The sequence below is a fragment of the Barbus barbus genome (genome assembly GCF_936440315.1).
Source record: "Barbus barbus genome assembly, chromosome: 5".
Taxonomy (NCBI): domain Eukaryota; kingdom Metazoa; phylum Chordata; class Actinopteri; order Cypriniformes; family Cyprinidae; genus Barbus; species Barbus barbus.
This window is the reverse complement of record NC_136733.1, coordinates 24,624,845-24,645,300: the sequence shown is the minus strand read 5'-3', so window position 1 is coordinate 24,645,300 and position 20,456 is coordinate 24,624,845. Positions and strand designations below refer to the sequence as shown.

The window sequence follows — 20,456 nt, the reverse complement described above, 5'->3', positions numbered from 1 at the left end:
GTATTGACTTCTGAATTTCAGTACCATGACCCTGGTTCACTTTATAGGCTTAATTTAATATAACTGAGATATCTGACTTTATGAACTAATCTTAGCACAGCTATTTAAAGTAAGATTGTGTTTTTTACAGCTTCAATCTAATTATCTAAAAAGAATTCTGCACTCAGGGCTCATGAATCATGTGAGCTGTGAATCTTGCGCCTCATACAGAGACATCTTTGTTAAATACGGCCTCAGTGATTGTGAAGTGCTCTATAGTGGTTCACAGTAATCAGACAGAGCTAGTGATTCATCCTCATCTCCACTCAGCTCAAATGCACTGATCTGACTTTTCATTTTTGTTCCAATCGTTAAATTACTACACTGTGTTGTACATCCTTGTGTGTCATATAAAATACTGCGTGATGCTACAGTATGATTCAGTGCACACTGATAAAGAGCAAGGCTGCTCATTAAAAAGAAAGCCATAGTATAGTGTGAAGCGTACTGAAACACATTTGCTCTGCTACGAACACAAACACAGATCTCTGTGCATACCCTGAGACCCATTAGCCATAAATCACACTTAACCAAGAGGTCAAAGTGTGGCTGATTACCATGGCCCAGTTAGTCCCTGCTGATGGATACACCTAGTGTTGTCACGATACCAACATTTCTGTAAATATAACATTTCGGTAAATAAAAACCTCAGCTTTTATAATAAACTTAGATAAGATTACATATATTTTAACTTTAAGACAAGTGTACAGGTGCATCTCAATAAATTAGAATGTCATGGAAAAGTTCATTTATTGCAGTAATTCAACTCAAATTGTGAAACTCGTGTATTAAATAAATTCAATGAACACAGACTGAAGTAGTTTCTTTGGTTCTTTTAATTGTGATGATTTAGGCTCACATTTAACAAAAACCCACCAATTCACTATCTCAACAAATTAGAATACTTCATTTAACCAATAAAAAAAAAACAATTTGTGAATTGTTGGCCTTCTGGAAAGTATGTTCATTTACTGTATATGTACTCAATACTTGGTAGGGGCTCCTTTTGCTTTAATTACTGCCTCAATTCGGCGTGGCATGGAGGTGATTAGTTTGTGGCACTGCTGAGGTGTAATGGAAGCCCAGGTTGCTTTGATAGCGGCCTTCAGGTCATCTGCATTGTTGGGTCTAGTGTCTCTCATCTTCCTCTTGACAATACCCCATAGATTCTCTATGGAGTTCAGGTCAGGCGAGTTTGCTGGCCAATCAAGCACAGTAACACCATGGTCATTGAACCAGCTTTTGGTACCTTTGGCAGTGTGGGCAGGTGCCAAGTCCTGCTGGGAAATGAAATCAGCATCTCCATAAAGCTTGTCAGCCGAAGGAAGCAAGCTTTGTGCTCTAAAATTTCCTGGTAGATGGCTGCGTTGACTGTGGACTTCAGAAAACACAGTGGACCAACACCAGCAGCTGACATGGCAGCCCAAATCATCACTGACTGTGGAAACTTCACACTGGACTTCAAGCAACATGGATTCTGTGCCTCTCCACTCTTCCTCCAGACTCTGTGACCCTGATTTCCAAATTAAATGCAGAATTTACTTTCATCTGAAAAGAGGACTTTGGACCACTGAGCAACAGTCCAGTTCTTTTTCTCCACAGCCCAGTTAAGACGCTTCTGACGTTGTCTCTGATTCAGAAGTGGCTTGGTAGCCCTTTTCCTGAAGACGCTTCTAATATGCTGATTTGGTGATAATGAAACATTTCATATTATTAGAATTTTTTTTATTATACATTTTTTATTTATAATTTTTTCAGAATTCTTTAAGAAATATGTTAAAAGGAATAGCATTTTATTAAAAATAGAAATATTTTGTAACATTATAAATGTCTTTACTGCCACTTTTAGTCAACAGTCATTAATTTAATTAAGTTTAATATAAAAAAAACAAAAACAAAAAAAAAACAAAGGTGACCGACTCAAAAATAGGGCCCATAACCAAGCCCCCATGAGCAAAGATAGCTAATTTCAAATTGCATACTTCTGGGGGGTCCTGCACCAGCCGAGCAACTGCCATTGAGATAAACAAGTAGCTTTTTCAAGGTATTACAAACCTCCTTCAACTTAACTCACAAGCCACCCAATGTCTCTGGGCGTTATGACCCATGTCAAGGCGATACTCTGACCTGGAAGTGTAACATTCCTGGTGCTCCTACACCATAAGCCCAATAGCCCACCCAGCAACTAATGCGGCTGCTTCCAGACACCACAACTCTTGGTATGTGATGGGAGTGATATAGTTGTGAGCCAGGCATGCAGAAAACAGCAGCGTATCTGATAGACACACCACCAGCAGTGGGCAAAGTTCCTCCCTCAGTCAGATTGTATTTCATAAGATGGGTCAGTTTGGCTCTGATCGCACAGTAACAAGGTTGGACGTGCTCAGCAGGAGTGCTGATCCTAGAGGACTATGATTCTCAGAAGAACAGGCTACAGGTCCAAAATCAGATCAAGAGGGGTTTCATGCGGAGGCAGAGGCCACTGCCTTGTGTGGGTCTGTTATTGTGAAGAATGGTGGTAACAAAGGCATGTGGGTTGGTGAATCATCCAACAAAAGCAGTGATTTTCAGATGCTCATGCATGTGTGAGCACACTTGTTCTGAGTAATTTTCTATAAAGGCCAGGTATAATTGAACAGTAATCTTCTAAAATCCAAACTGTTGTTTATCTATGAAACAGCGTGCAAAAACAAAGACCAGGGAGTGAAGCGAACACAAATGGTGCTTCCACGATGAACCAGATTTAAATGAGTCTTTATGGAACGAGCTGTGTGGAGCGTCACACTGGAGGAACAGATCCAGCGCCGCGGGTTTTAGCGTGGATTAGACTCTGGGTGGGGATGGTGTTGGGTTCATCGAGTTCAAGCCTGGGGTTCTCACAGCCAAGCATAATCTCTGCATATCCACCATGTTTTAAGTGCCGGCTCTTGCCTGATTAACCAAAACCTTCAAAAACAATTCATTCACAAAACTTCTGGATTACACAAGCCTGTAATTAGTATTTACAAACATCAATACAACCATGATAGTGTAATGAAGGATTAAAAGAAAATAAGGAATTTATTTTATACAGGGAGATTTTACACAATTGTTGTTTTGACAGCACAGTGAATCATATACAGGATTGCAGAACTACCTCTCATGCTACTAAATACTAAACTCCTAAGGTGCCATCTCAGGTATTTTGTTAACTACGGCAATTTTGTTAAATTCACATCCTATTTACAAAACCCGGTCCTCAAAGATGTCAGCAAACTGAAATGATTCACTAATCATTTCTAATTTAGCTAGATGAATGCACCCTTGCTAAACACAAGCATTTATGTTTTTCAATAAATACGCAAGTAATCTTATTGACCCCATATTTTTGAGCAATAGTGTATATACTAGCTTCGCACCAGTCTATCAGACAGATTTTCTTGTTCAGGTTAGCTGTACTATTGTACACTATTTTCAGACAAACTCTCATATGGGCTGAGCTCAGCACTTTGATTGAGCCATTACACAACATTAATCTTGTTTTTCTTGAACCACTATATTGTTCATTTGGGCCTTGTGTTCGGGATCATTGTCCTGCTGAAAGAAGAAGTTTTAGGTTTGGGTAATGTACTATTTACACCAGACAATTGCTTTGACAAAAGGCTCTTTCTTGGTTCCATCTTGCCACAAAATGTTTTAACATCTTGTTTAAAAGACTTACAATAAGGTTCCATTTCTTAACATTAGTTAAACTAACAATGATAAATGCTTCTAAAGCAATTATTAATCTTAGTCAATACTAATTTCAACATTCACTATAAAGTGTTAGCAAAATCTTTTGTTTATCAGCAAACGCTAACACTAAAATTTTACATTAACAGTAGTTAATGCATTAGGTATCAGAAACGAAGAACAAACAATAATTCTACAGCACTTATTCATCTAGGTTAATGCTAATTTCTGTTAACATCCTAGCAATTGATATTTTGCTTCATTTATACATGTTTATGTTTTTCCTAACTTAGCTCTTTAGTCTTTATTCTCACAGCTGTCCTTCAGATTCAAAGTAGGGATGGCCGATACCTCTTATTTTATTTTCGATCCGATACCGATATCTTCAAGCCCAGTATCGTCGATATTGATACCGATACCGTAAACTAAAATGATCTTTTAAATTATTAAAACGAATATAATCAGCAATTATACTCATTTAATATTCGATTTTAAAGCCATGTTTTTTTAAAACATTTCACAGGCCCTTTTTTGTTTACACTGTCAGAAATTAGATATATTAAAATTGTATTTTAGCCCTTTACTGGGGCAGTAACCTCAAAGGTGCACCTATACCCCTAAAAGGGAGCATATTAGCACCATACAAGTATGCATGCTTTAAGGGTATAGATAAGTTACAAAGGTGCACCTTTGAGGGTACCTCATGAAAAATAAACATGGTGTTACATATAGTAAGTACTAAAATTTATTATTATTATTATTATTAATCACCATGGTAAATTTGTGGTTACTACAGTTTTACTACAAATACTGTGGTAAACTGTGGTTACTGTAATAAAACCATGGTTAATTTTTTTAAAAGGCTGTCAGAATGCTGTACTCCTAAAAGTGAAACTTTAGCATATTTTTTTCCTGACAGATTAACAGCAATTACAGAACATAACAGAATCCATTTGAACTTTTAACAACAGTTTAAATTTACTTACACAAATTGGCCTATTTAAAATAATTTAAAATATTAAATGTACACAAAAGTTTGGGTTTAGTAAGATTTTGTAATATTTTTTAAATAAGTCTCATGCTCACCAAGGCTGCACTTATTTGAACAAAAATACAGTAAAAACAGCAATATTGTGAAATATAACCATTAAAATAAATATTTTCTATTTTAAATATAGGCCTATTTTAAAAAATGTAATTTAAAATGCATCTGTGATCAAAGCAGAATTTTCAGCATCATTCCAGTCTTCAGTGTCACATAATCCTTCAGAAATTAATCTAATATAATTTGCTGCTCAGGCAACATTTTTGATTATTATTGCTGCTTCATATTTGTGTATAAATCGTGATGCATTTTTCAGAATTAATTGTATATATAGTAATAATGATATGTAATGTAATAATGTGGCAATGGTTTCTTAGGATCTACTTATGCTTCTGATGCTTTTGGGAAATGCAGCTCTATTTGAACAAACACTTTGACTGAGCCATGCGTCACGCTGTCTGTGATTGGTCGGTTCTGTCTTTCAACATTTGTGTGCGTTCCAATGAGCAGGAGAAATAGCTCTATCCAACACAATTGTTCACTAATATAGTCTATTTTTCCATTTAGAAGCTTATTTTATGCACAGAGTTTCTTGATAAATAAAATTAGTGGTTAACAAAAAAATGCACTGGAAAAATGCATCGATATTTTTATGTGAGGATCGCTCCTTTCGATACAACACCAGTATCGAAAATATCGATACTTTAAGATCGATCCGCCCATCCCTGATTCAAAGACCAAATACATTTTTAACTGTATGTTTATTATACAAAGAATGTTTTTAATTTAATAATTCACAAGTAGAAGCCAATTAAGACAAACTTAGACAAATGTGTCCTTGATAGAGAGATTTTTCTTCATCTTGGTGAACTCGTACCTTCTGTTTACACAAGAATATTTCCTAACAAAAACAATGCTACATTAACCTTGAGTGTCAGTGCTGCTCAGCACTGAAAATATGACAGAACTAAACTTTAGTGTCAGATGAGAAAACCGGTTCTGTATCTGACAGATTGGCAGTTGCTGTCACCAGCAAATCAAAGGTCACTTCATTTATTTCTCCAGAGAAAAGCAATAGATGTTGAGTGTCAGCAACATTGCATGCATATGTGAGTGTGTGTGTGTGTGTGTGTAATATGCTGTATCTCTCTCTCTTTCTTCACATCCTCCAGGGCACAGGAAGGGAAATTGAGGCGCGCTCCCAAGGGTGGAGAGACGGTTGCCAGAAAGATTAACCCGCCTTCCTTTTATAGCCCCTGACAAGAGGTTAAATCACACGTTACAGTTCCGCACACTAACCTCTCCCTGAATAATTAGATCATGAATATTACAGTGGCTGACTCTGGCAGGCCATGGCTGATCAGTCCTGGCTGGAGAGGCTGAGGGCACTGCTAGAATTTAAAAGCTGCTTTTATCACATCAGCCTCATAAAAGGAAACATTTCGGTGCAACCAAAGAAGGCTGAAGTGAAATAAATAGATGAAGTCCTCTGGACCAACATACTCCAACAAACAAAACAATGCCAAATGTAGGGCCTTATGGAATGCACTTTATTTTATTTATTTTTTTAATTCCATTTTTTATTTTTATTTTCAAAATTCTATTTTTCCATTTCATTTTTTCTGGATTCCGCTTTTTCGTTTCATTTTTTTCTAGACTCTGTTTTGTAATTAAATTAAATTGTAGTAAGCAAAAAGTATGTCTAATTAATTGAAATCGTGAAACTTACACCATTTAACCGCAATTTACTTTCAAGGACTTTTTCATTAACTGTTCCCATCTGGTGGAATGACCTGCCCAACTCGATCCGAGCAGCCGAATCCTTACCCATCTTCAAGAAACGGCTAAAAACTCATCTGTTCCATCTTTACTTGACCCTCTAACTCTAGCACTATCTATTCTAATTGTATTTTATCTATGTCTTTTTATTAAAAAATAACAATAATAATAATAATTATCTGTACTGCGTTAGGCTAACCAAGACTTGTAATAGCACTTGCACGTTGTTGCTCTTTTGTTGGTTTTGATTGCTTCTTATGTCCTCATTTGTAAGTCGCTTTGGATAAAAGCGTCTGCTAAATGACTAAATAAATAAATAAATAAAATTTATTAAAAGGTTAACAAAAATTACATTTTGAAAGCCTTGTGAAATGTTTTATTTTCTCTCAAATTCAGTTTTACCAATTTCTGCGTTTTCCATTCATTTTCAGGATTCCATTTTAATGGTTTCATTCAATTTTAATAATCAAAAGCATCTCTAATTTATAAAAAAAATAATTGATTACTATTTTATCGCTTTCTTTTTTTTTCAGAAATACTGTGTTTTGTATATTTACAATTTTCTGCTAAACAAATTCTGGAAAATATTTCTTTAAAAATAACGTTTTAATAATTTTGTGTGTCGTACTAGTACTATCATTACACTAAGTAATATATTTCTGTCTCCGTTTCTTCAAGTTAAACCAAACCTTTATTTTGACGGGTTGCTGTGAAGAACTTTCGGTTTCTGTTTGTATATGTGACGATAGTTTTACTCAAAAGAAACTGTAAAATTGTAATGAAGTGACTCTCAGAGCAATTCCAGAGATTATATTCATGTGTTCACATACTCTTATACTCTGACGGCAAAGGTTGAAAACACCACGAGCGTCACGCGTGCTTCAGTATGTGTGCAGTGAATGAAACCACGTGTCTGCGCCATTCATTCATACCGAGACACACAGCACACGCAGGATTCATTTTTAAATAGTATTTTGTGGCTTAATATTCACAGACACTATTCCATATTGCGATTTGATTTAAGAACTACAAATGTTGGGCCAAAGGAGCAGGATAAATCAAGCCTACAGATGTCATGGCTAGCAACTGTAAGACTAATTCCACAGGACATGAATGACATATGGAAATATGTTATCTTTGAGCCACATTAAAAATGAGTCTATCCCTGCATCCAAATATGCCTTCTCCAAAATAAATTATTTTGAAGTAAATAAAGCAAAGATTAGTCATGGAGTACATTTGACAGGAAAAGAATTTTTCTACTTTTCATAAATTTTCATTTTAATCCAATGTTTTACTTGCTGTAGACTAGTAGTATGCTATAGTGTGTAAATATGCAGACGTCAGGTTTTATGAGTGTCCCGAGTCAAAAGAGCCCACCCACGAGTCTCTATGAAATTCCGGTCCTTAGATAGGACACCACTTAGCGAGCACCACTAATAAGCATTCTCCCTTGCTGTTGTCACTGAACTAAGGTTGATTTGTGGATGGTGGCCGAGCGTGTTCATTGATATGGGAGGATGAATATTTGTCGGGTCACGGAGATAACACTACTCCACTTCACAGAAACACCTGCTCTTGGATGACTTTGGGCAGGAGCCCCTATTAATTACAGGAAGCCACCACAGAGGGACAGTCAGCATGCAATGAGACCCTGAGACACCAGCTACAGGAAGACAAATGGCCCAACCGTGACTGAATGCAGACACACACACATTCTCTAGCGCGCACACACACACACACACACTCAGCTCCCTCTCATCCTCTTCAATCAAGCTCTGTAATGCTGCCCGCATAGGTCTTACTCACTGCCAGCCAGGCTATGCCGCATTTCAGAAACTAGGTCACACGGATGGCTTTTCATCACACAACTCCACATTATATGCTCCAAGCAGACTCAAAAACACTATAGGCTACTTCAAAACTGCATTCGAATGCATGCAAGCACAAAACAAACAGAGCTAGCATCAACAAGCACACACAAAAGAGCTTCTGCTAATGGACGGTTTCTTCAAGTAACCCCACGTTCCGGTCTCTGGCACAAAAGAGGGAAATGGCTGAAGGTGTACTCGTCATTGATTGCTGAGAGGCACCTGACAAAAGGTCTCCGCTTGCCCCCATAGCTACTTGTACACTCATTGACCCAAGCACTACACTTTTCAGACGAGAGCTTTGTGCCTGTGCATGCGTGCTTGTGTAGCTTTTGTATCTTTTGTACATGCATTAGTGGCACACTAGAGTTTTATAAAGCTCACCAGATAAACTTGTTTTTGCAAGATTTCAAGAAGGACAGCAGAAGCCTAGAAGGCACCTTTGTCTTTTGACAGGATATTAAGCCTCCCTCCTGTTTGTCAGCGCACCTCTCTGCACCTGCTTCTGCAAACAACTCTCTCTTTCTCTTCCACGCACACAGGAGCAAACTGTCCTCAGAGCCAGGCCCGTGTCTGATCCTGTGCTAGATTGATAACCATTGAGCTGCCTTGATAAATCAGCGGGAGGCACAAAAGGCTACAGAAGATCTCACGTCACCTTCAGAAAACACACCTGATTTATTGGCTTGGTGTGTTGACATCTACAAAGTGAACATTTCTGGGGCCACATCCTTCATGAGCAGGTTTCCAGAATCTTTTTTGACTTGCTGTGGGATCCTCAGGCACTGATGATACTCAAGATCTACAGGTTCTGCAATGGACATTCACTTAATAGAAATACGGGTTAATCCTTAAAAACGCTATAATTAATAGTTAAATGTAATCTTTAGCAAATCTCAAAATAGCTATCCATGTTTTTACATTACTTCATTGTTGTGTCTAAATTCACTTGTAGCATTTAAAATGCTTTATTTTCAATTGGATAATTAGTTTAGAAAAAAATCACTCATCTAATGATTATCAGCCATAGCATAACACCAAATAATTATCAGCTCATCTGTACAGAATTTTAATAGCTGCTTCCTTTGGTGAAACATCTTCAAGACTTTAATTTTAACCATACTTTATTACGTTTCTGAAAGTGTTGATTTGTTTTTCTGTGCTAACGGCAACTAATATACATGTAAATAGTTGCTGACAAATTGCTCCCACAAACATATTAAAGTAGCACAACTGTTTTCAACAATGATAATAATAAGAAAAAAGTTTCTTGAGCAGAAAATTAGCATAACAGAATTAGAAATAGATTTCTGAAAGATCATGTGACTCTCACAGGAATAATACCATTTTTAAATATTAAAATATAATGGTTTTAAATAGTAATACTATTTCAGAATATTATGGTTCTTACTGTATTTTTGCTCAAATAAATGTAGTCTTGATGAGCATAGGAGATTAATTAAATAATATTACCAGCCTTTTGTAGTGTATACATCACAAAATGCAACTGGAGAGAAAAATCAATGCATCTATATTGAGACTAATCTTTCCAAACAAGTTTAAAGTTGCATTAAGCTTTAACCACAACACAACAATCTCCACTAACACAAATCTGTGGTTTACTTCCACAAATTTCCATTTTTGTAACTCATTAAGCTGCAGGGGGACTCAACTGTATCACTAACATTATTTGTGGAGCAAATCATTTTAAAACTGTTCTGTTTACACTTGAAACATCATTAAGAGGAGCAGTTAGCCTTACTCATTCTGCCCTTCCCTTGGGCTACATGTTCTGTTTGAGAGAACATCCCTGATAAACTCAGCAAAACATCGCCACTGATCCCGAACAAACGGTCTCAGCCAAAGGCATCAAGCCCTGCGTTACAGCACCTTGATTCTTCACTCGACTCGACTATCCACTCGTCAACTCTGACCTGTCATTACAGGGCAATGTGATCTCTTCAGCTGAGTTCATCCAGCATAAAGACACATTCCTGGATTAAGTAGCTGAGAAAGTGAGACCATGTGCTGCGGACAGGCTAGTAAACAGAGACGTTAGTTAGCCTGCAGCTTGTATTTAATAAACCCACATTCTAGATAACAGATCTAGATGTGGCCTGACAGTTGTCACAACGGTTGACTTATTAAAGTTTATGAGGGTCTGAGGGCCCAGAAAGGTGCATGAAGGATGAATATCTTGTTAAAGAAATGTAGGTCAAATAATTGCACAAGCGAAATTCCTATTTTTTGTTTTAGCTTTAAAAGACTCATTCAGAAAGCCCTCCAACTAGTCAATTATGAAAATCAAAAGTTTCAAGAATTAAAATTGCACTCAGTAGTTTTGTTTATGTTGCATGGGTCGATATAGAATTTAACAATAATGACTTTTATCTGCATAAAACATACAAATATCATTCATTCATTTACATGCTACCACTCAAAAGTTTGGGGTCTGTAAGACTTTTTAAATATGCATCAAACATACTGAAAAAAAATTAAATAGTGAAATATTATTGCAATTTAAAATAACTGTTTTTATTGTAATATCTTTTTAGAAATGTCATTTGTTCCTGTGATGCAAAGCAATCCTTACTCCAGTCTTCATGATCACATGAAGTCACATGATCCTTCAGAAATCATTCTAATGTTCTGATTTGGTGCTAGTAACTAGTATTTTCTGTAAACCATGATATATTTTTTCCACATTCTTTGATTAATAACATTTTCAAAAGAACAGCATTTATTTGAAACAGAAATCTTTTGCAACATTAGAAATGTCTTTGATGTCACTGAATAAAAGTATTAATTTATTTAAAAAATCTAACTGACATATACATAACATTTTCAGTGAGGTAGTAATAACTGTGTGCATGTGTATGAAGATAATCAGATCACTTTAATGCTTACTTCAGGAACTGCAGCAGAAATGACCAGATCAATAAACCCAGCCTGTGGTCAAAGTAATAACTCTCAATTTTAAGTTAGACTGTGACAGAGAAACTATCATGCTTGGTAGTCACACACTAAACAACATCCTGCCCAAAACTGCTCACAACAAACAGACCAATAAACACGTAATATGTCAGGCTGAACCCCCACCTCTCTCACACTGAATCCAATCTCACAAACACGTGAAAGAGAGATGGACCCGTCTCAAATGTCCAAAGGTGCTGAGGTTAATCTAGCGTGTCAGAAGTCACTTTCAGAATGAACACGAAGCACGCGCTGCTTCAGCTCTGAACACAAACATCCATTCAGGATGACTTTCACTCAGGCCCACTGAAGGTCAACGTTTACCCTTCACCTCCTCTCTCCCCATTACATACAAGCCCTGTTATTCATGCATGCCCTCTCTCCTACTTTACCTAAATAAAAAATAAACACTGTGGTTACAGCAATCCCTTCCGCTTCACTCTTTTTAACACATGAATAATGTCATCATCGGTCTATTTCGGCATGTGCAGAGATAGCATTCAACATTCAGTATTCAGCGTACTTAACAATGGGTCTTAACAGGAGAACTGATTCACTGGCCACATAAAGGGCTCCTATTCTCTGCTCTGGATCCCTCGTGCTGAAATAACACACACGCTCTGAAATTTGCACACACATCGCTCCACAAACACTTACACACATACACACTCACATAATGGTGGGACTCTTGTCCCGCAGCAAAATGAAAGGGTTTTTACAGGATATCCAGGTCAATTCTCCTTTGACTTTTACCTTTACCTTACAATAAGTATATGCGCACAAAAAAACATGGCTACAGAGAAAGTAGTTAGTCAGAAGAGGACTCGCAAAAAAACTAGACTGGAAGTAAAATGAGATAGTGACAGAAACACGCTAATCCTCAGACATGCTTTTTAACAGGATCAGCGCTAACAGATGTGTGGCAAATAGGGTTGGATCAATACCAAAGTTTTGCTTGGTTTCAATACTAAATCAAAAGGCAAAAAATGAACCCAGCCTGGATTGACATACGAAACGAAACTAGCAAATCAAATGACTTAACAGTTTAGCAAGTTCTAATCAATCTAACATTGTGTACTTAATACAGTCAGTTACTTTTTAAAATCAAGCAAACAAAATATGAGAAACACAAATCTCTGCAATAACTTTTTCCACACTTTACTTTGTTTTTACATAATATGTGTTACATAAGTTTAAGATGTTTTTGTACTGACGCCATACTTATCACTCATTTATAAATAATCTTATCTTCTGGTTTCCATACATCAATTTAAATTAAAAAAAATATGAATTCCCTAGCATTTTCATTTCATTTCAAGTATTTAGCTAACTAGCCTATCGAAAACTAGACAGTTATTTATGTAATGATAAATGGTTCAATGGTCTAAAGTCAATTTGGATAAATGAAAACATGCTAAATTAATAAATTTAAAACAAAAAAATCTATAACTTTGTTGTAATATATATATATATATATATATATATATATATATATATATATATATATATACACATATACACACATACATACAGTGATATAAAACACCTACAATATTATGATATTTTGGTTACATCATGCTCCAGCTCCACTTCACCAAAAAAAAGTGAAAATTACTTAAACATTCATCTGGATCTGAGTTCAAATGAAAAATGTTGTAAAAGCATTAATAAAGATATTACTGAATCTCACACATTAACTTTTATTATTTATGTCACAGAAACTTGAACTGATTCATTGTACAGCACATTGCCATGTAGGTCAGGTACCATAATTTGCTAAATGATGATTGTTGTGGCCTATTAATACAAGTATACCATAGCCAACACAAGATAACAAAGAGAAACAAAGTCTACATTTTCCAATTTTATCATGAAGAATAAAAGGACACAAAGAAAGAAAGAAATTGCAAAAATCAAGAGATCCAAAAAAATGCACAACCTTAGATTTCTGCTCATTTTTCTGAATCTCTTTAAATAATTTCTGTGAAAAGATGTTGGCCTGACTGCTGTGACAGCCTTACGTTTGACCTGAGGGGGCTGTAGAACTTTATCAGCCAATGGGGACAGCCTCTGATAAAAAGGCAACCAATGGCAAGAGCTGACAGTACGTGCTCGCCTGTGGCAAAGAACATTCATCAAAGAGCTTTTATGAGCGGCAGAGCAGAGGCTGGCATGATACAATTTAACAGACATGCCAAATATCCACAACACACCCCCTCCCCGCCTCTGTATCTGTATCTCTCTGACTGTCAGCTGACTCAATCTACTCCATGTAACCTGACATTAACCTTTTGATGTTTCGCCATATTGTTCTCTGTTCCAGGAGGAATCAGCTATCCCATCATCTCAATGTACTATTACTTTACAATTTATTATTCCGGTCTCAATAACACACACAAAAGAGCATAGAACAAAGATGAAACACAGACACACACACACACACACACACAAAGGTCCATGTGTTTTCTGTATACTTTAATACTTTAAAATGGAAATCTGACAAACACAGAAAACCATAAATTATAGCTCCTGTCCAAAACAACTGCAAATATATGCCAGATTTGTGACAATCTGTCTCTCATTAAGAAGCGCAGCTATCTGCGTGCATGAAAATCAGCATGATTGGCAAAGGAAGGAAGGATGAAGAAGAACAAGCATATCAAAATTACTGTCAACAAAATATTCAAATGCCTCAAATGTATGAAAACCCAGAGGACTTGTGTAAAAATGTGGCATTCGACATCTTTCTAGAAAAGATGAAGCTACAAATAATGCAGAACAACTGCAGAAAAGATTAAATGATTTTTAATTAAAGAAAACCAAATGACTATTTAAATGATATATATTATTATATTATTTATATAATTAATCATCTATATTATATTGTTTTTACATGATGTAACATCATTTTGATTTATATTAATTTAGGCTATATTTTTTATTCTGACTTGTATATTGTTTTCTTTTTTATCACTTTTTAAAACTCAAAGGATTCCCTTCACATACATGTATGACAAATACAATTTGAATTTGATAAATAATAATAATATAATAGATTGGGGAAAACAGAATAGGGTCCTACAGAAAGAGAAGGGCATCACTATATCGTTGTATTCCAAGCAAACTAAAAACTATTCAGTATAATACACAACTACATGGACTCCATTTAACGGTGAGGTGAAAGGTAAAAACAAACACTAGCACTTTAAAACTCCCATTTGAGGCACTTCTGAGTTCAAAATGGACTTCTTCGTCACATGATTCTGCCCTCTGTCCCCTCCAGCTGGAGGCAGATCACACTTTCATCTCTTCACGACTACAGCTCAGCGTTGCATGACCTCAGAGGTGCCAACACGCAGCAGGCCACCCTGGCACCCAAGCAGGAGATGAGAGCGCTGCCATGCTAATGGCATCTTTTCAGATTACACTGGACAGATATGCAATTTGCCAAGCAAACACTCATTATGCAGCAGGGCAGAGACAGAAGGGAGGGTCAGATATCCCGTTCCAGAGGTCTTATCTGGAGCCGTAAACAGATAAGAGCAGAATGCTGCCCTACTGCTCAACTTACAGACAGATGCACAGACAGGGGGGATAAACACGTTCCTGTTCTACAGCATGAGACACACACACCAAAATATACAGATCTAATCCTGCTGTAGAATAGGTGTCATTATACTGGCCATATCACTCGGACACATGCATGCACACACTTCCCTTTTACAGTTACCTGAGAAAACATTTTTACTGTACAATACACTGCAGTCCAGAAGTGCTCATCAAGGCTGTATCTATTTGATAAAAAATACTGAATATTACTTCACAAAATAATATTGTGAAATATTATTGCAATTGAAAATAAATGTTTTCTATTTTAATATACTTTAAAATGTAATTAATTCCTGTGAAGCAAAGCAGTATTTTCAGAGTTACATGATCCTTTAGAAGTCATTCTAATATGCTGATTTTTAACCAATGTTGGAAACAGTTGTACTGCTTTTTTATTTTATTTTATTTTATTTTATATACTGTATTTTTTGGGACCTGTGATATTTAAAAAAAATAAGTTGAAAAGAACAGTGTTTAGTCAAAATAGAGATTTTGTGTTGCAATATAAACTATTCAAAAGTTTGGGGTCAGAATTTCTCTTCTTTCTTTTTTAAAAATACTTTAAAAAAAGTTTAAAGCAAGTTAAATAAACTTTATTCAGCAACTTTATTCACAATGTGTTAAATTAATAAAATTGATAGTAAAGACTTCTATTGTTAGAAAATATTTATATTTTGAATAAATGTTGTTCTTTTAAACTTTTTATTAATCAAAGAATCAAAAGAAAAAAGAAACACAGGTTCCAAAAAAAATATGAAGCAGCACAACAGTTTCAACACTGATAATAAATCAGCATATTAGAATGATTTCTGAAGGATCATGGGACACTGAAGACTGGAGTAATGATGCTGAAAATTCAGCTTTGATCACAGGAATAAATGCTATTTTAAAATATAGGTATTAAAATAGGAAACCAATATTAGAAATTGCAATAATATTTCACTATATAACTGTTTCTGTATTTTTGAAATGAATACAGCCTTGATGAGCAAGAGACTCAGTCAAAGACTCAAAAACAAGGTCAAATAATTATCAGGTTTATAATATAGCCCTAACATAATATATTATCAAAACAAACTATTTAAACTGATAGAATAGAATAGAATAGAATAGAATAGAATAGAATACAAACTGAAGCAAAACTTAAGCTGAGATCTGTAAGTTAAATATAAAAAAAAACGTGAACATATGAATTCTTCTATAGCGGTCTAAACATCGTTATGAAGTACAGTTTGAACAATACTCTTGTGTGTGACTGTACATGTTTCAGAGTTTTGTTACCGTTCTGGGGAGGAGTCAACAGAGCTCACTAGCATTTGGACTAGAACTGCGTGCTGAAAACAGAGCTGATTTTGACAGGGTAAAGGAGGTGTTTTTTACACTACCATTAGAAAAATTGTAACCAAAGTATGTTATAGACTTTTCATTAAGACCCTAAAGAAGCATATAGCCTTGTGTAAAATGGGCATCTGATGACCCCTTTAAAAACCACTGTTAAAAACCAAATGAAAATGACTCTTTCAGCCTTGTTCCTAATTATATAACATCATTTATTTGGCTTGCAAGAGAGCCTGATCGAGCTTGCCGATCAAAGCTTGCACATCCAGCCTACGTGTGTTTGTGGTGTGCATGCTCATTTGCACAGCTGTTTTCCACTGCACATCAGTTGGAGAAAAATGCATGTATGCAGGTCTGTGTCTCATCTCTTTCCCCACCTATTGAGAGTGAGAGTTAAACACCCAGTTGTTAAACCAGGCCACACACACACGCTTATCAGTTCTCAACATCTTTATTTACACTAGAGCCATAAAGCCTCACTGCCATCTCTCTCCTGGCCTTTTATATCGCTTCAAACAGACCAGATCTCTCTTTTGCTGCACCCTAAAGCAAGTAGCTGTGGCCTGACTCATAAAATCCCTTTGCTTGCAGGTCTGAAGAGATCAGCTGAGATAGAGACTCAGATAGGCCTGTTAGATGAGAGTGAGGAGCCTTATGTCATTGAGGCCAATTGGGCCGTATGCTTTTACCGGACAGGTTTAGGTTGTCTTACAGGGCCTCAATGATTGGTATGTCAGTTTTCTGTTTTTTGTTTACCGCTGGACTCGGTTTGTTGTCTTTCCAGTTGAGGGTAGATAAAGCATAGCAGTATGTGTGAAAGAGATTTGTACTGGGGTTTATATAGCTGTTAATTGTGTTTGTGTATTTTGTCAAGCTAGCTTTACTATAAGTTTAAGTTTTAGGAAGTTTAAGTAAAATTATGAATTAGCCCAGAGGACAAGGGAATAACTTTTACATTGTGTACTTTGCAAAAGAATAATCAAAATGTGGAAAAATGGCATAACTGCGCTCAGTTCAGCACTAAATTTACCGCAGTCATGTCTGAAACAGGATTAGCAGGAAATGAAGCTATGCTAGAACTTATAGCTTTGAACCATCCATATGGAAACCTCTTGAAATTTTTATATGGTGACGGTGCATGCATTTTCAATGCAAATTTTTAAATGCATTTAAACCATCTTAAAACTTTGTTTTCATTGCTCATTTGTAATGTGTTCTTAGTTTAAACTTAATTTTTCTCACTTGCATAAAAATAATTCCTGATTTTCAATTGTAAAATATACCAAAAAAGTTAATTAGCAACCCATATGCAGTCAAAGGTTTGCTATCGATAAACATATTTTGTCAGAGAAGTGGGTAATGAGTTCTAAAGTTTATAATGACCAATCATTTATTTAGGCACCATTGAAGCAGTATTTGCGCAACCAGGAAGATCAGATAGCATCAGAAAGTCATGAGGTGTGACACTGTTCAAACAAAAATGCAGGGCTGTAATTTATTTATTTTTGTCATTTTTAGATAATAGACATGGTCACGTGGTAGTAAGTATGCTGCAGGGATGAATGCTGATTGTAGCCACTGAACTGCTTTAAACATAACTGCCAAACATAAACAGGCCTCACAAAATTGCTAACCCGACGTCCCGGGGCTATTGTGTTTTCCAATCGGGTTACCAAAATGTATCACTGCCCTGCCAGACGGGCTACCTTAAATACAGGTCTCCCACGCAGTGTTCCCTCTAAACTGAGCGCGCGCGCGACTGCGCTATTCTTCCACCGCGGCCGCGCAGAAGAAATAATGTGCCTCGCGCACACAAAAAATTAGTTGGGAAGCCATTTGATTGAATGCCTCAGTAAAAGGAAAAGAATAGCAATGCTCAGGCAAACCGCTATAGAGCTGATGTCACGACCGAGTTAGAGCCGGTGAATGCGGTTTACCAGTTTCATAGAAAGAGAACGATATGCACCAAATGAGTCGCTGTAGAAACTCAATACTTCAATGGACCTTCAATGGCGCTCAACATGAGAGACAACGCAAACGCAATGACATGTGAAATAAAACGTCCTCATGTATTAAAGAAGAGTGGCTTGATTAAGTGCTGGAAATAGTTCTGCGGAGTGACGAGCAAACCATACATATGTGTAGATTCCCTATTCGACCAGTCCAAATACCTTGACACATCAGCCATCTCGCATTCACCATAATAATCAATGAATATTCAAAGATATACTAGAGTATAGCTTGCTGTTTTAGACGCACACAGTCAATGCGCTCAAAGATTCGCAGACCGTTCTATGGTGGATGGCTTACGTATCGCGGCCCATAGAAACAGTCGATAATGAGGCATCTAGGTATATACATCTATGGAGAATACTTAACTTCAGCCACGAAACTGGCTAACTAGCACATTATTAGGAAAGGCTATTTGCAAAGATTCATAAAAACCCTTATACTCACTTCTTCTGTAGATAAAGCTGGCTCACGAATGATTCGTGCAAACATAGATGCATTTATGTAGATCGGGGATTGGCGCATTCCCTTCAAAATGAAAGTAAAGTTAATCCTCTGCAGTTCAGATGTCAGGAGTAAATGACAACTGCTATATTCATTATTACATCCAACAACTAAACACTTCAATTGCTTAATTTACATTTACATTTATTCATTTAGCTGACGCTTTTATCCAAAGCGACTTACAATTGCTAAATATGTCAGAGGTCGCACGCCTCTGGAGCAACTAGGAGTTAAGTGTCTTGCTCAGGGACACATTGGTGTCTCACAGTGGATTCGAACCCGGGTCTCTCATACCAAAGGCATGTGTCTTATCCACTGCGCCATCACCACACTCATAATCAGAGACTTCTTGTCTTCCCCTGCACTGGATTCGATACAATGATGAACTGATGACAGCTCACTCAGGGCGGGTCTAAGGTAAGACGCTAGTGTCAATCAACTGTTGTGGGTGGGGGCTGTACAGAACTACGTCATTCTGACAGGAATCTCAGAACAGCCTGATTTGAGAAAAGGGGTTTTAAAATAGGATTTAAAAAAAAAAAAAAAAAAAAAAAACACTGGGTGAATTTTTATCATTATAGGATGGATGCGTACACACTTCCAACACACATTTATGTTCAAAAAACTTGTAAAGTGAATTTGATGACCCCTTTAACAATGCCTTTTTTAAGATTGAACTAAGATTGAACTATTGATAAACAACTGATAAACAAAAAAAATCTGATTAGTTTTGAGGAAACAGAAACTTTCTGTGTGTTTGAAAACTCATTAATAGATGCATATTGAAGGTAAAAACGAATAAAGAATTAGACTTTTTACAAACTCACAGGTTTTTACTTTACAAGACAAATTTTCATTTTTGGTTGAAAGTGTCCTTTAAAATGAACTCTCAAATCACCGCATTCAGGTTCTGATGAACACACAGCCCATAAGTTCTCATCATCTTCATCTTCTTCACTACTGCCACTTGGGTTCCTCTCCATCACTTACGCTGTAATTTGTCATCTGCTGACTCACAAGCTGTGATTGCTCATCCTTCAGTTGAGAAATGTGTCCATTTGGACCTCATTCAACTGATCTTCAAAATCGCAAGATTGTCTGTCTCTCACAGCAATTACTATCAGTATTTACAACATGACACTGAGCCTCACAGGAAAAGGACTTGAACCAACACCCAGGAAAAAAAAAAAAAAAAAAAAAGACATGTTTGCAAACTGACATTCCTCATGCTTAAATCTTAACATACAACTTAGTGACCACATATAATAAAACATATGGTCAGTGATAATCACATGATCAGAAATGTTCATTATCTCTCTCCAGCTTACAAAAGCAGCAAGACATGAGACAATTTTATGGTATTCATAAAAAACAGGTTACCACCTTTGGCATCATCTTACTATTAATTGTAATCATTAAAGTCAAACACTCTTTCTCTATCCATTTACCACTTGCTTAGCACAGACAGGTCAATTAAACATAAACCACTGAAAGAGGAGAATGCAACCATAAGCCCTCCATGCACACTCATAGAGGAAAGCGTTAATTATCAAATGCATTAGCAGGTGGCCATGTGT

At 36.4% G+C, this 20,456-nt stretch overlaps 1 protein-coding gene across 4 annotated transcripts in view; it reads right to left on the bottom strand.

Annotated features, from left to right (window-relative positions):
- Positions 1–20,456, bottom strand: part of LOC306870408 (protein FAM222B-like) — a 60,169-nt gene that overhangs the window by 24,736 nt on the left and 14,977 nt on the right. The window contains exon 2 of one of the 4 annotated variants that reach the window (XM_079417663.1): positions 18,823–18,903. The exons of the other annotated variants lie outside the window; for them this stretch is intronic. The gene's annotated coding sequence lies outside the window, so the exon portion shown is untranslated. The remainder of the gene's footprint in view (positions 1–18,822; positions 18,904–20,456) is intronic. 4 annotated transcript variants of the gene reach the window in all.